The sequence below is a fragment of the Lissotriton vulgaris genome, unplaced genomic scaffold, assembly GCF_964263255.1.
Source record: "Lissotriton vulgaris unplaced genomic scaffold, aLisVul1.2 SCAFFOLD_4715, whole genome shotgun sequence".
Classification (NCBI taxonomy): Eukaryota; Metazoa; Chordata; class Amphibia; order Caudata; family Salamandridae; genus Lissotriton; species Lissotriton vulgaris.
The window spans coordinates 17,654-31,506 of record NW_028252823.1 but is presented as its reverse complement, the minus strand read 5'-3'; positions in this window follow the sequence as shown (position 1 = coordinate 31,506).

Here is a 13,853-nt window from a genome sequence, read left to right as displayed (position 1 = left end):
AAGATAGTCCGGGAATGATACTGTAAGGCTTAAGGCCAATCAATTTGCTTATGTATAGTCATCAATAGCCTGAATTTCATTACTGTGAAACTTGTAATGAAATTATGTTTCATCAGTCAATCAAACTCTCACAGATATTTCTGCTTTGGTGCTTAACTCCTGGTAGGTAATTCTTTATACCACACTACCAGAGTCCCTATTACAGATAGGGTGCACTTTTCCTGTCTGCGCCACAGAGCACCTTTAAGCAGGTGTGACCGGTGCCAACAGGAAAATGCTCCCCCTCATGTACAATGTGCTGCTGTCATGCCAGCTGAGAGCTTGACGTGCCCCAGCGCAGCACATTCAAGAAAAATACAGAACAGCTGTTCAAAAGCTGCTCTGTGTTTCTCTGTGCAGGCGGTAACCTGCCTGCACTATAAAGAGGGATTTGAGATCCCCTTGCAGGCGGGTGCAGTGAGTTTATGCACCGACCAGCAAGGAGATGTCTGGGGCGTCCATGTAGCCCTTTTTTATCCCTCCAGAGGGCTGCCATTACGAGGTGCAGTGAAAGTGTGCCACCTTTTTGTGGTGCATTTTCTGTGCATCTCCTAAAGAGAGGTTCGCATCTGCTCCCGCGTACATAATTTGTCGCAGACACAGAAGGAAAAAGATTCCCTCATTTGCATGGGGCCACTTCCCATGCAAATGTAGGAACGCCCTCTTGAGATAGCTCTGGTGCTACATGTGCACCAGCGCAATCTGTATTACAAAAGGGCTGCACAAGTGTTTGCAGCCTCTTCTGTAATACTAAAGGGCTCTGTGGATGCAAAAAACAGGCACAAATGCCCATTGCACCCCTGGGGAACTTCTGTAATATGGCCCCAGGTCTGGCTTTAGTGCTGGTAGAACCTGGTGTAGCAATCTTTGTTAGCGCCCCATATTGACTTCCTTCACCACTGATTCGCTCACTACCACACTCCAAATGTGCCCCTGTCTCACAGGCATTTTGTTTGATTTATAACGCTACTCATACCAGTGTATGACCTCAGACCACTTTCCATCACACACATATACAGAGAAAATTAACCATAAAAATTTAAATCAGTGTGTTTTAAATGGTACATAAGACAATAAGAACTACAAGGTGACGGCATGCAAGACAATAATGTTATGTTATGTTAAGGTTTTATAATGCGCTTTGCAGGAAAAAATGGGGACGCCTACTTAACAAATAGGTTTGCTACATGTAGGGAAAAGACAATTTGGGAAAAAAACAATAGCAAACATACATTTAACACATTAAACTTTTAAGGTGCAGTGATGGATAGCCCACAAATTGGTATATGGAAAAATATATATTTATTTTTATTTTTATTCTATTTCATTCTCTTTTCAGTATTGTTTATTTCTTTTCTATTATGGTTGCAATATTTCAACTAATAAAATACATTTTCTTATTATTATTTACATTTCACTTTTACATTCATAATTTTAAAAACAATCAGTAGAAAAACGGATACATATGATGATTGCTAGCGGTAGAATAGAGACTACGCGCGTTTTGGCACTGCTGCCTTCATCAGGAAACCATCTTCTAGCATAACTATCAAAAAAAGAAGAATATAGTAGTTTTTATAAAGCGCAACAGCTGCCCCAGCTAAGAGGCATCCCGGCGCTGAACAACAAGAGAATAGCATGGACAGACGGCACAGGGGGCCTACAGAGAAGGAAAAAGAAATGATGGCTTTCCTAAAATGAAGATAGTTAGTGAGCCCTCGAATATGGGCCGGCAAAGAATTCCAGAGAATGGCAGCTCTATTTCGAAAAGAAGGCCACCGGCACAAACCCTTCTCGCAAGGGGGATCACTACCAGGCATTGTCCCATGGATCGAAGCGATCACGTGGGTGTATAAGGTAAGAGAAGGTCAGTCAGGATTTGTTGGGATTCCAATTTCAAGATTTTGTAGGCTATACACAGTACCTTAAACTCAATTCGCCTGGCCACAGGCAACCAGTGGAGGCGATGGATGGCACTAGTCATGGAACAGATTCTATGCAGGCCCTTGAGGGATCTTGCGGCTGCGTTCTGGACTCTCTGTAACCTCTTTATTTCAGACTTGTTAGCTCCCAGATACAAAGAGCAGGCATCGTCGGGCTTAGACAAAATCAAGGCCTGAATAATAATCTGCCTTGTCGGGGCAACAACGAAGGCCAGGATAGGTTTAAACCTGCGCAGCAGACCAAACAAGTTGCCGCCATCTTTTTGGTCTGAGTCTGAAAATTGAGTGAAGTGTCCATTCAGACCCGCAGGATCTTCACTACTTAGGGACAGGGGCCGTACCTAGATTCTTTGGCCACCATAGCACGTTCCAGCCTTCATGGTTCCCTCCCACCAACAACACCTCCGACATGTTGGTGTTCAGTTGGAGACAGTTGGTGGTCATCCACTCGGCAGCTGCCGAGGGGTCGCCCTGAAATTTCCTGGCGTCCTGCTCAGGGTCGCTCGAGAGAGCCAACACCAACTAAATAATGATCAGGCCAATCCATCAGAACACGGGGTAGGACCACAAGGGAAGGTATGTTTGTAAAGACAGGATCTAATAAATGGCCAGCCAAATGCGTGGGGCCTGATACCCGTTGTTCAAGCTGGCACGCAGCGAGATCAGCGAAGAAAGTTGACACATCAGGATCAGAGAGATTGTCCAGGTGTAAATTAAGGTCGCCAATAACTAAGAAATTTAGAGGCATTAACCGACAGAGTGCTGACATTCTCGGAGAAAGCATCTCTAAACTCTCTTGACGGACCTGGGGGTCGATAGATCAATAAACCTGACACAGTGTAGTTGGAATTGAGAGTGATTTTAAAAAAGGGACCTTCACAATCGGTGACAGGCTGCTTAACAAAGGTGCAGAGGTACCCGGTTTTAAGGATGACCGCAATGCCCCCACCTCTCATAGGTTTATTACGGGTATAGATCGCATAGCCATACGGAAGAGCAAGTACTTGCTCCGCCACCACGTCCTCCGAGAGTTAGGTCTCCTCCGTAAGGAATAAAACATCAGGGGTCTTATCTTCCAGGAGGTCATGAACATTAGCGAACGCTTAGCTAGTGAGTGGCAGTTAAGATGAAAAGCTGTCTCTGTAGGAGTCACCTGTCATCAATACTGGTAGGCATTATATTTTAGGAGGAATTAATTCAGAGAAGCACAGGCTCATTAAGGTCTTTCACAAACTCTACTTTGACCACTTCTTTCCCTGGAAATGGTCAGAAATGTACTCCAGCCAAGGGCCAGATTAACTTCCCCTCAGAATGAGAGAAGGAACGATCACCCTCAGATTTTGTGGGAGTGTAGGGGATGGGCTTTCACCACAATAGAAATGTTTTCCATCTGGGGAAGAAAAAGAAAAAAAATTGCATTTTCACCGTGGGCTTCATTCATCCACCCATAAAATCTTTAATATATAGCTTTCCACACAGAGGCAACTGCAGGCCCATGGAATATGTCACATAACATTCCCAGTAGTACACCTAGAAACCTACACCTTGAGAAGCTTTTCAGCCATACTGCTGGGAATGTTTATGCATTGATAAACAGAAGTAAAAGTACATGCAGGCAGAGATATATATATCTCTGAATGTACCTATACATTTTTATGTGAACTGAGCCAAAACATTTTGTGCTAATTCTACAGTTGTATTAATTCATGAGTGAGTGAATGAGTGAGAAACAGAGTGAATTATTGGGATTTAGAGAGTGCAGCGCTACTCTACAAAGTGTCCAGGTACTAAAACGTAGTTGGGCATCACAAGAACAAAAACCCCTCAGTAAAATATTGACTATTAAATAGAGGATAAGAACTAAGTGTTTAGTTTCCTGTGAAAAGCTACCTCTGAAGACGGGGGTCTGATGTTTCAAGGTAAGCTAGTTCCATGCTTTACCAACTAAAATAGTAGAAAATATTCTCCCCTTTTCGAGGCACTTTCACCAAAGCTACAGATGCTGACTGCAGAGATATGGGAGGGAAGTAATGTGAAAATATGTCTGAGAGATAACCAGGGCTGGCTCACAAAGCGCTTTCTTCAAGTCTTATCTTTGAATCATCATTCAAGGATAAGACTTGAAGAAAGAGTTCAATAGTGTTTTTTTAGCCCATTTTTTTTTACTTCAGATCCAATTGCAACAGACATTGGATTTAGATGAACATGTTGTTATAGCACAGCAACCATTGCTATTGATTCATCAAGAAACCAGGGTTAGTATATGCTTCAAGACACCAAATGTGATCCTCAATGACATCATGTGTTTGCCACTCATCTCATGCAATAACCTATGATTTCCTGCCTAGGAGGTGAGCAAAAGGCAATGTTGCAGGGATTCTGCTCATGCACAGAACTATGCGCAGGAAACGAGGACCTTGGTGTACTGTGGTGTACCAAAAACCCACCTTGATGCCCAGAACCCAAATACGGCTAGCATCAGTGTCTCATTCGTTCTCCGTGCTACAGCAAAGCTACCAATGATTAGACAACCCAGAACAAGCGACTTAGTGAACTCTCACGAATAGTGGGAATCAAAAACACTCTTTCGGTTTAACACTTATACCAGTCCACGACATGAGTAATAAGAGATACAATATAGTTAAAAATGATTATTTTAACTACGTGCTCTAAGACGCAGTACTGTCGCCAATACTAGTGAAAAGATGCATACAAATAATACAATCAGCATTGTTACAGTTCCATAAAACACAAAAGGAGGATTCATGTTATAATGATAGTGGAACCAGGACTACAGCGCCTTGTACCACCCTCCCCTTGCTAGGAGATAGCTTTTATAATAATAGAAGATCTCTAGGTTTAAAAGGAGAACCCCATACCTCCAAGATCAGATTAAGTGAATCACATCCCAGGACAAGCACAGCTCTCTGTAGATGGAAAGGGTTCTCCAAGTGCCCCCTTCATTCATGCAATGCAATATTAAATGCACCAGAGTTTTAGTTATTTGCTGCTGTGTTCGTGTTATGTCTAAGTGCGTGGGACTAATCAACATGAATTACCAGCATACATTGTTATTTTACCTTGAACACTCTGTGCAGACTGAGGTCGCGGTGTAAGCCTAGACTTGTGAAACACAGACCTTTCTCATGTGAAGTAAAGCAAGCAGTTTTATTTACGAGAACAGAAGCATGAAGTGTCATGTGCAAAAGTGGCAAAATGGTGTCTAAGCATATAGTTCACATATGTTAACATAGCAATGGCTGCAGGCAATATCGTATCTCCACTACACCCTCCCCTGATGGGGCCAACGAACAAAGGGATTCAAAATAGGAACGCAGAGTTTAAGTTCGATTGAGCAAGAAATACATTCATCCATGTCAAATGGGTCCATTTGAAATGGGGAAAACAAAAGTGCAAAGAAAATAAAAAATAAAAAAAAATAAAAAATGGGGGCGTCAGCCAGCCAGAAAAAAACTCCGGAAAAGCACGCGACTGATGATGGAATGCTGCCAAATTAATCCATCAGTGTAAATGCGCAATATGTAGCAACAGCCTCCTAAAGGAAGTCATTGTTATTGTCAGAAAAGACACTCGCCAGCCAATCGAGTAAAGAAAATGAACATACATGTTCTTCAATAACTGGAGCCTCTAGAACCATCAGAGGACAACTTGTGTGTTCTTCAAGATAACTTTGTTCCAGGAAGTCATGTGCGGCCGCACATATATCCCTCTGAGCCAAAACTCCATGGGCAATCGCGCAGGCCATAATCCCAACACCAGAACAGTCCAGCTCAGGAGCCACTAGAGGACTCATCAGCAAATCATAATCCTGGGCAGGAGATACCATATTGGAGGGGCAGAGATCTTGTGCCCATTCAAAAGGGCATTCCAAGCAATGGAAGACTAGTTGCAATCTAGTGAAATATGAGCATCGGAAAGATAATCCATATGCCACGCTCAGAGTGGCCATGGGTAGAGTTGCATAGTAGTCAAGCATACAGCTATGAAGCTGTATCAGCCGGAGTCGGCTGTTTTGTGACACAGACAGTGCAGCCATTCCGGAGCAAGCAAATCAACAGCAGCACACCGGCAGCCAAGGCGAGAATTAGTGGGAAACCGCCGAAGATGCTGGAAAAAATAGAATGAAAAAATGCCGGTATCACACTAAATATAGTTTAGAATGAGGTCACAAGGCCGGAGCCCACAAGTTTAAAAAAATGGGCCAAGCCTGTCGTAGTAGAGGCATTGAAAATAGTGTGAATCAAGGCGCCGAAATGAAGTGGGAGATCGGTATTTAAAAAAAGTGCCTGCCCGGGGCGTGGCCAAGATGGCGGTTTTCGGTCCATCCGGCGCCACGCAACCACTAGCTTTGTACAGCAGGCCGTTGCGGTGTCCATCCACGCTTGGAAATTGCTCTGGCGTGGTCCGGGAGGCCGAGGGGCTCTGATCGAGGTGTTTGTGCCCTGCATCGGCCGCGTTGGCGGTGAACTGCGGTGAGGCCTACCTGGGCGCCAAAGCGGGAGAGACCGGGACCTTCGTTACGACTGCCCCGAAGGGGTGCAAGCTGTGTGAGACCTCTGGCGGTGCGGCAGCAGTGGCACCCTTGATAGCGGGCTGGCGACCTGCGGCCCACGGTCCCGGGCGTTTGAGTCAGACTCCGAGGCGAGGGAGTGGAGCCTGTGTGGCAGGAGCAGACCGGAGGCGCTCGGACCAAGTGGTGCGGAGAGGCGGGAGCGGAGATCTGTGGGACCTGCTCCGGTTGCCTCCCTCAGCGCTGGTGCCGGGACGGAAGATCCTCGGAGACGTGTGTTGCCTGCTGAACGGGGCAGCGGGCCGCTGCATGGTCCTGGCGGCGGAGATGAGGTGGAAGGAACGCCGGAGGAGGCCAATACCCTCAGAAGCCCGGAGTAGTCTGCAGCCACGGGCCTGGAGCTCTGCCTGACGGGGAGCCCGGACTCAGCCACTGGAGCGGCAGCTGAGTTTGGAGGTGAAGGACCGGGACAAGGCGGAGACTGCGGGGCTTCCATTGACTGGGACTGCGGAGGTAGAGCTCCCCGCTCGGGGGGTGAGTGCTCCCGCGCAGGCCCAGATTTCTTCGACTTGCGGAGCAGGTGAGAGGCGGCTGCTGGTGCCAGGGGTGCTGCATGCTCTTGTCCCGTATTTCGGCGGGCGGTGGGATCGGGGGTAGGGCCCAGGGGGCCCGGGAGTCCAGGCTTGAGCGGGAGTGCCCAGCGCTATCAGGCCGGTGGAGGACCGGACAGTGAGGGGCCACGCGGCAGAGTTTGGCCCGCCTCCTACCATTGCTGGCGTTTCTGTCCCTGTCTCTGGGCTTTCAGCTGGTGGAGCGCCTTGCGGGCTGGCTGACCTTGCTTGGGCTGGTGCATCACCGCAGCTGGGTGCGAGGCGGACTGGTGTCTGGCAATCAGGAGCCGCTATTGTCTACCTCGTCGCCCCTTGAGTGCCGCCATCAGTGCCTGAGGCCCTGCAGCGTAGGACTGGATTGCTGTATATGCAAGGTGCGCCTGGGCTAGAAGACACTTACGGTGGTAGGCCCGACTGATAAAGTTGGCTGACGGCAGTTAGGGAGAGACCGGCGCGTGTGGCGGGCGTACCCTCGTCCCCGCGGTAGGCCCACGGCGACAAAATGGCGGCGACTCGGGCCAAAAAAGACAGACTGCTTAAGGACAGCAGCCAGAAACCCGTCCAGCAGTCCACCTCGCCGGTTGCTAACGTCTCTCCACGCCAGGCTGGCAACGATGCACCTGCGACTGAGGCAACCCCCTAACTAAATGCCTCGCTACAGACATGGAAATTATGCAACTAACGCAGAAAATAGCTCGCCCCAGACACAGAGCGGGGCACATGTTAGATCTTATATTTACTAACGTAACGAATACTAACATTACAAATATAACACCTTTGACATGGACGGATCATTATAGGATAGATTTTACATTAAACCTACCTATAAAAACTAAAAGACTGTTAGTTCAGCCGACTAACTCTACTAAATGTTGGAGTAAGTTCTCTATGGAAAAATTTAAAGAAGAGTTTTCTTATAATCTCAACTCTGAAATGACATGTGAAGAAGAAATTTGTCAATTGCTTGGCAACATAGAGAAAGCACTGGACCATTGCTCACGGATCCGGGCAATTGATCGATCTAGACTGAAAATCTCTGAGAAATGTTATGGTCCAGACTTAAAAATTGAAAAAGAAAATGTACTACACTAGAACACAAATGGAGAGTAAGTAGAAACCCCGAAGACAGAGCCACTTACAAACATCAACTGAAAATATACCATACCGACATACGTAAAGCAAAGAAAGACTATTTTTCTCAAAAAATACTAGAGAATAAAAACTCGTCCAAGGAGCTTTTCAAAATAGTAAAAGAACTCTGTAATCCCCCTAGTCTCACATCTAACTTGACGCCGTCACAAGAAAATTGTTCAAAAATTAGTGACTTTTTCAGTGAAAAAATTGATAAAATATATGCTTCTTTTACAAATAACAGCCAGGCCTCTGTGGAGTATCAGACTGACTCTACTCTGCAAGCCAGCTGCTCTACTTTTGGCCCTTTTTCCGAAGACGAGGTTACCAAAGCCATGTCAGAAATCAAATCAGGCTCGCCATGGGATGTTTGTCCACACTATATTTTCCCTCAATTAACTCTTATATACTTGGCCCAGCAGTCACAAAAGTTCTTAATCGGTCCCTGGAGCAAGCTGTATTCCCAGAAGTTTGGAAAAATTCAGCGGTAATCCCATTACTAAAAAAAGCTGGTGCGGATATAAACGACCCAGCCAATTATCGTCCCATTTCACAGCTTCCATTTCTATCTAAGGTTTTAGAAAGATTGGTAACAAAACAACTGTCAAGTTTCCTGGAAACCAATAACCTACCAGAAGTCTCCCAAACTGGTTTTAGATCAAATAACAGCACTGAGACAACGCTCTTGGCTGTGATGGACGATATTCGAATGCAGGTTGATAAAGGCAAAACAGTCGCCCTGATACTCCTTGATTTATCAGCGGCGTTTATTACCGTGTCCCACAAACTGCTAATACACATGCTAGCCCTGAATTGGCTGGAGTCTTTTCTATCAAATAGATCCCAGTCCATCTGTTTAGGCAACTTTACGTTTACTCCTCGAAAGATCAAATATGGGGTGCCTCAAGGAGCAACATTGAGCCCAACACTGTTCAATGTATATGTTTCCTCATTGGCGTCGATTGGCAAGAAATGGGGCATAAATATCTGCTCTTACGCTGACGATACTCAGCTGATGGTAACCCTAAATGGGGCAAATGACGCCAAAAGTAGACTGCAAAACTGCTTGTCAGAGCTATCCAATTGGATGCATGGCCACTATTTGAAACTAAATGCTGACAAGTCAGAAATCCTCCTTTTCGGTGGAGCAAAACTGCTTTGGGATAACTCTTGGTGGCCAAATACCTTAGGCACTCCACCTAACCCAACATCGTCTGCTAGAACTTGGGAATCCAGATGGACACTACTCTATCGATGAAACGCCATGTCACCACAATATGTGGCAAAGGATTTGCCATACTAAAAATGTTGAAACGGGTCTTCCCCTGGATCCCACTGGAATGCAGACAGATCCTAGTCCAGTCGCTACTAGTTAGCAGGCTGGACTATGGTAATTCACTATTTGTTGGTATGTCGGACTATTTATTTACAAAACTACAATTGGTCCAGAATGCTGCAGCTAAGGCTGTTTGTAACAAAAGAAAGTATGATTCAGCCACCAACTGCTTGAGAGCCTTACACTGGCTGCCTATGAGACAAAGAGCCTCGTTCAAAATGTTATGCATCGCCCATAAAACATTACACAATACTGGCCCTTACATTCTGCGGAATAGAATTAAGTTCTATGCTCCAGCACGGAACTTACGTTCACAAGCCTCAGCCAAAGCAGCCACCACACGGATCAAGTTATCCAGGATGGGCGGACGCGCTTTTTCACACATTGCGGCCAAATGTTGGAATGATCTGCCCATCAACCTCCGACTTACGGACTGCTACCCCATCTTTAAGAAAAAATTAAAAACTGCATAATTCCCCATATCAGAATAATCAGTGGTCTCTGGTGAATCGCCCATGGTTTACTGCTCAATATTGCAGCGCCGTGATATCCTGGTTGGATGAATGTTGCGCTTTATAAGTACACATAACAATAACAATTTATGCTTGAGATATTTGCTGCCATCAAGGCAGATATCACCGAACTGCGCACATAGCTTGCCTCAGATATGAGAGAGCTTCGCCGTGATGTAGACGATGTAGGGGACCGGGTTGCTGCCCTCGAAGACCACCATCTTGGTACAGCTGAGGATATCCACCGCCTGCAGCAAGACATGATCCGACTCACCGAGCAGAACCTGGACCTGCAGGCGCACACCGAAGATATTGAAAACAGGTCTCGGCGGAATAATATTCGGTTCAGAGCGGTGCCGTGGAAGGGTGAAGGTGCAGACCTGCGAGAGTACGTGGAGGCCCTCTTTAAGCATATCCTGAACGAGGATACTCTACAGGAGATTAAAATGGATCAAGTCCACCGTGTGGGTTTACCGAGTGGCGCCAAAGCCCCCCCTCCGGATATCCTTGTCTGTGCGCATGATTTCCAGCTCAAGGAGAGGATCTTGAGGCAAGTGCGTGACATCGTCCCCCTTCACTCCTGAGACCACCACCCGTTGTTGTTCCAAGACTTAGCTGCTTCAACACTCCTAAAGTGAAGAGAATTTAAGCCTATCACCACATACCTGAGGGAGCAGGGGGTCCCTTATTCGTGGAGGCACCCGTTTAGGCTTATATTTAAGTGGAAGTCTAAGTTGGTTCAGGTTCGGTCATTCGAGGTGGCGCGCTCAATCTTGGGTCTGTAGAGACCGACCACCCCGTCTGAGCCCAGTAGCTCCCCTGAACGCCGCCGTGGACGCTCCACGAATTGGCAGAGAGTAGGCAAGAAAGTGCCAACTATGAAACCGGACAAGTCGCTCAGCCTGAGGGAAAGGGGGGATGCGGTAGCCTCAGTGGCCATGGTGACAGACGCTCCTGGGGACGCCTGAGTCCTTGCCTCTATTATATGGCCTCTCAGAGATAGGCCTGACGCCGAAGGGACCGGACGGGGAACCTCCTGAGGTACCTGTAATTGTCCGTGCTGCAGGGAATGTCCTGTATTAGGAAGAGAGACTGGATTGGCTGTTTGCCATGTTTCCTTGCCATTAGGGCCTACTTCCCCATCAGTGTTCCCCCTGCTTTTTTCACCAATCACCTTTGGATGATGGACAATACATGTGGTTTGAACTGTTTGTTTAATTGGGTTTTCCTTTTTCAGGGTTTTGATGGGGGGGTAGGGGAGGGATGGGAGGGGGAGGCTACAGGTCCAGGGGATCCTTCAGGGAGATTTCGGGATCCTTGGTAGGGGAGGGATGGGAGGGGGAGGCTACAGGTGCAGGGGATCCTTCGGGGAGATTTCGGGATCCTTGCTTTGTGATTATCCTATTCTGACAGGCAAGATGTATGAGTTGAAAGGCTTCCCACTGGGCAGGCAATCCCGGTTGCGGAGGCTATGGCTGGCGGGCGATACAGCAGTTTGGGGACTTTGGTTCCCCGTTTGAAGCCCGATGCCTCCGACTGAATTGAAGGTCCTCACGCTAAATGTGAGGGGACTAAACAACCCGGTGAAAAGAAGGGCGATACTCTCCCTTCTGGAGGCTTCTAGGGCGGACATATGTCTGCTGCAGGAGACCCACCTTTTGCAGAAAGATTGCTCCAGAATGCGCTCCCGTTGTTTCCCACATCAATACTACTCCTCAGCTTCTATCAAGACGGCTGGGGTGGCAATACTGTTAGCACAGAGGTTTAGGGGGAAAGTGCTGCTGAAGGGGGTAGAGATAAAGGGGCGGTTGCTCTCGTACAGACTCTCCTTGGGGGGATTCACTTTTTCGGTGTGCTCTATCTATGCTCCGAACGAGGGCCAAGAGAAGTTCTTACATACAGCCCTCACGGAGGTAGCCGCTTTTCCTGATCGCCATGTCCTGGTGTGGGGGGGGGGATCTGATTTGGTGAAGGACACCCTGCAGGATAGGTCAGGACAACGCTCCTCACAGGGCCCTTTCTGAGGAAGGAATAGCCAGACTGGGAGACTTGGGGATGGTGGACCTGTGGCGTAGCCTGCACCCAGGTGAGACGGGCTACACATACTACTCACACGCACACAAAACCTATGCGCGCCTTGATCCCTTTTTGGTTTCTTCCCCTATGGGTGCGCTTGCTGCGGAGGTTGAGATTGCTGCTGCGTCTTTGTCAAATCACTCCCCCGTGGTGGCGGTGTTTACCCTTACCCCGCTGGCCCACAGACAGCGTTCCTGGAAATTGCGCGACACACTCCTACACCGGGCTGCGGTAGTTAAGAAGCTTCAGGGGACTATTAAAGATTTCTCAGAGCATAATAACACCACAGACCTCTTTGGCCAGCCGCTGGGGAACACTTAAGGCAGTCCTTCGGGGAGAATTGATCGCGATCTCGACATGCGGAAAATGTGGAACGCGCGCGCAAACGAGAGGAACTGTCACAGAAAACACGTGAACTTGAGCACATGCACCAATGCACGGGGCGCCTAGAATATGGAGGCAGTTACGACAAACTCGGCAGCAATTAGCGGCGCTCGACCAAGACTGGGCGGAATATGCGGCATTGCGAGTGAGACACCTCTACTACACGGGGGGATCGGTGCGGGAGGTTGCTAGGACACGCATTGAGAGAGGTGCAGCAGAGGCAAGCGGTCCAGGAGATTGTCTCGAGGGACGGGGGAGTGGTCACCGAAGAAGCGGATATTGCAGCAGCCTTTAGCGACTTTTACACTTCCCTGTACACGGGATCCTCTTTGGACCCGACTGAGGGCGAAAGATTCTTAGAGTCCGTCCCCCTCACCTCCCTGACCCTCGAGCAAGCAGAGTCATTAGACCGGCCTATCCGACCTGAGGAGGTCATTGCGGCTATATCACGCCTCAAACTCACAAAAGCCCCTTGCCCCGATGGCTTCTCTGCCGCGTTTTACAAGACATTCTGCGTGCAAGTAGTTCCACTTTTGACCGCTCTCTATAATTCCTTTGGTGAGCCGGGAGCAATCCCGAGGGATCTGCTGGACACGACTATTTCCGTTATCCCCAAACCTGGCAAGGATCGCTCGAGATGTGAGGCCTACCGCCCTATCTCGCTACTCAATGTAGATCTCAAACTCTACACTAGCATTCTGGCGTCACGACTAGATCCACTTATGCCCAACCTGATTGACCCTGATCAGGCCGGCTTCAACCCTGAGCGCCAAACGGTGGACAACACAAAGAGAACGCTGTATCTCCTGGAGAAAGCCACAAGAACGACAGCAGAATATATGTTTTTAGCGATCGACGCTGAGAAGGCGTTCGATCGGGTTCACTGGCCTTATCTTGAGCAGGTGTTGTTGAAGGTGGGCTTGGGAGATAGATTCGCCACTTGGGCACTCAACTGCTACTCTTACCCCACGGCGACGGTCAAAGTCAATGGCCGTTCCTCGCCTCGCTTCCCCATAGAGCGCGGCACGAGGCAGGGGTGCCCGCTGTCTCCCTTACTCTTTGCCTTATATATAGAGCCGCTGGCACAGAGGTTGAGACTCAACCCAGAGGTTCATGGCATTACAATCGGAGCCTATACGCACACCTTTAGCCTTTATGCCGACGATGTCCTCCTGTCACTATCCTCCCGGCGGGCTCCCTGCCTGCCTGCGTGGAAAGTCTCGACGCCTTTTCTAAGGTCTCGGGCTTCAAGGTTAACATGGCCAAATCGGAGGCCCTGGATCTCTCCCT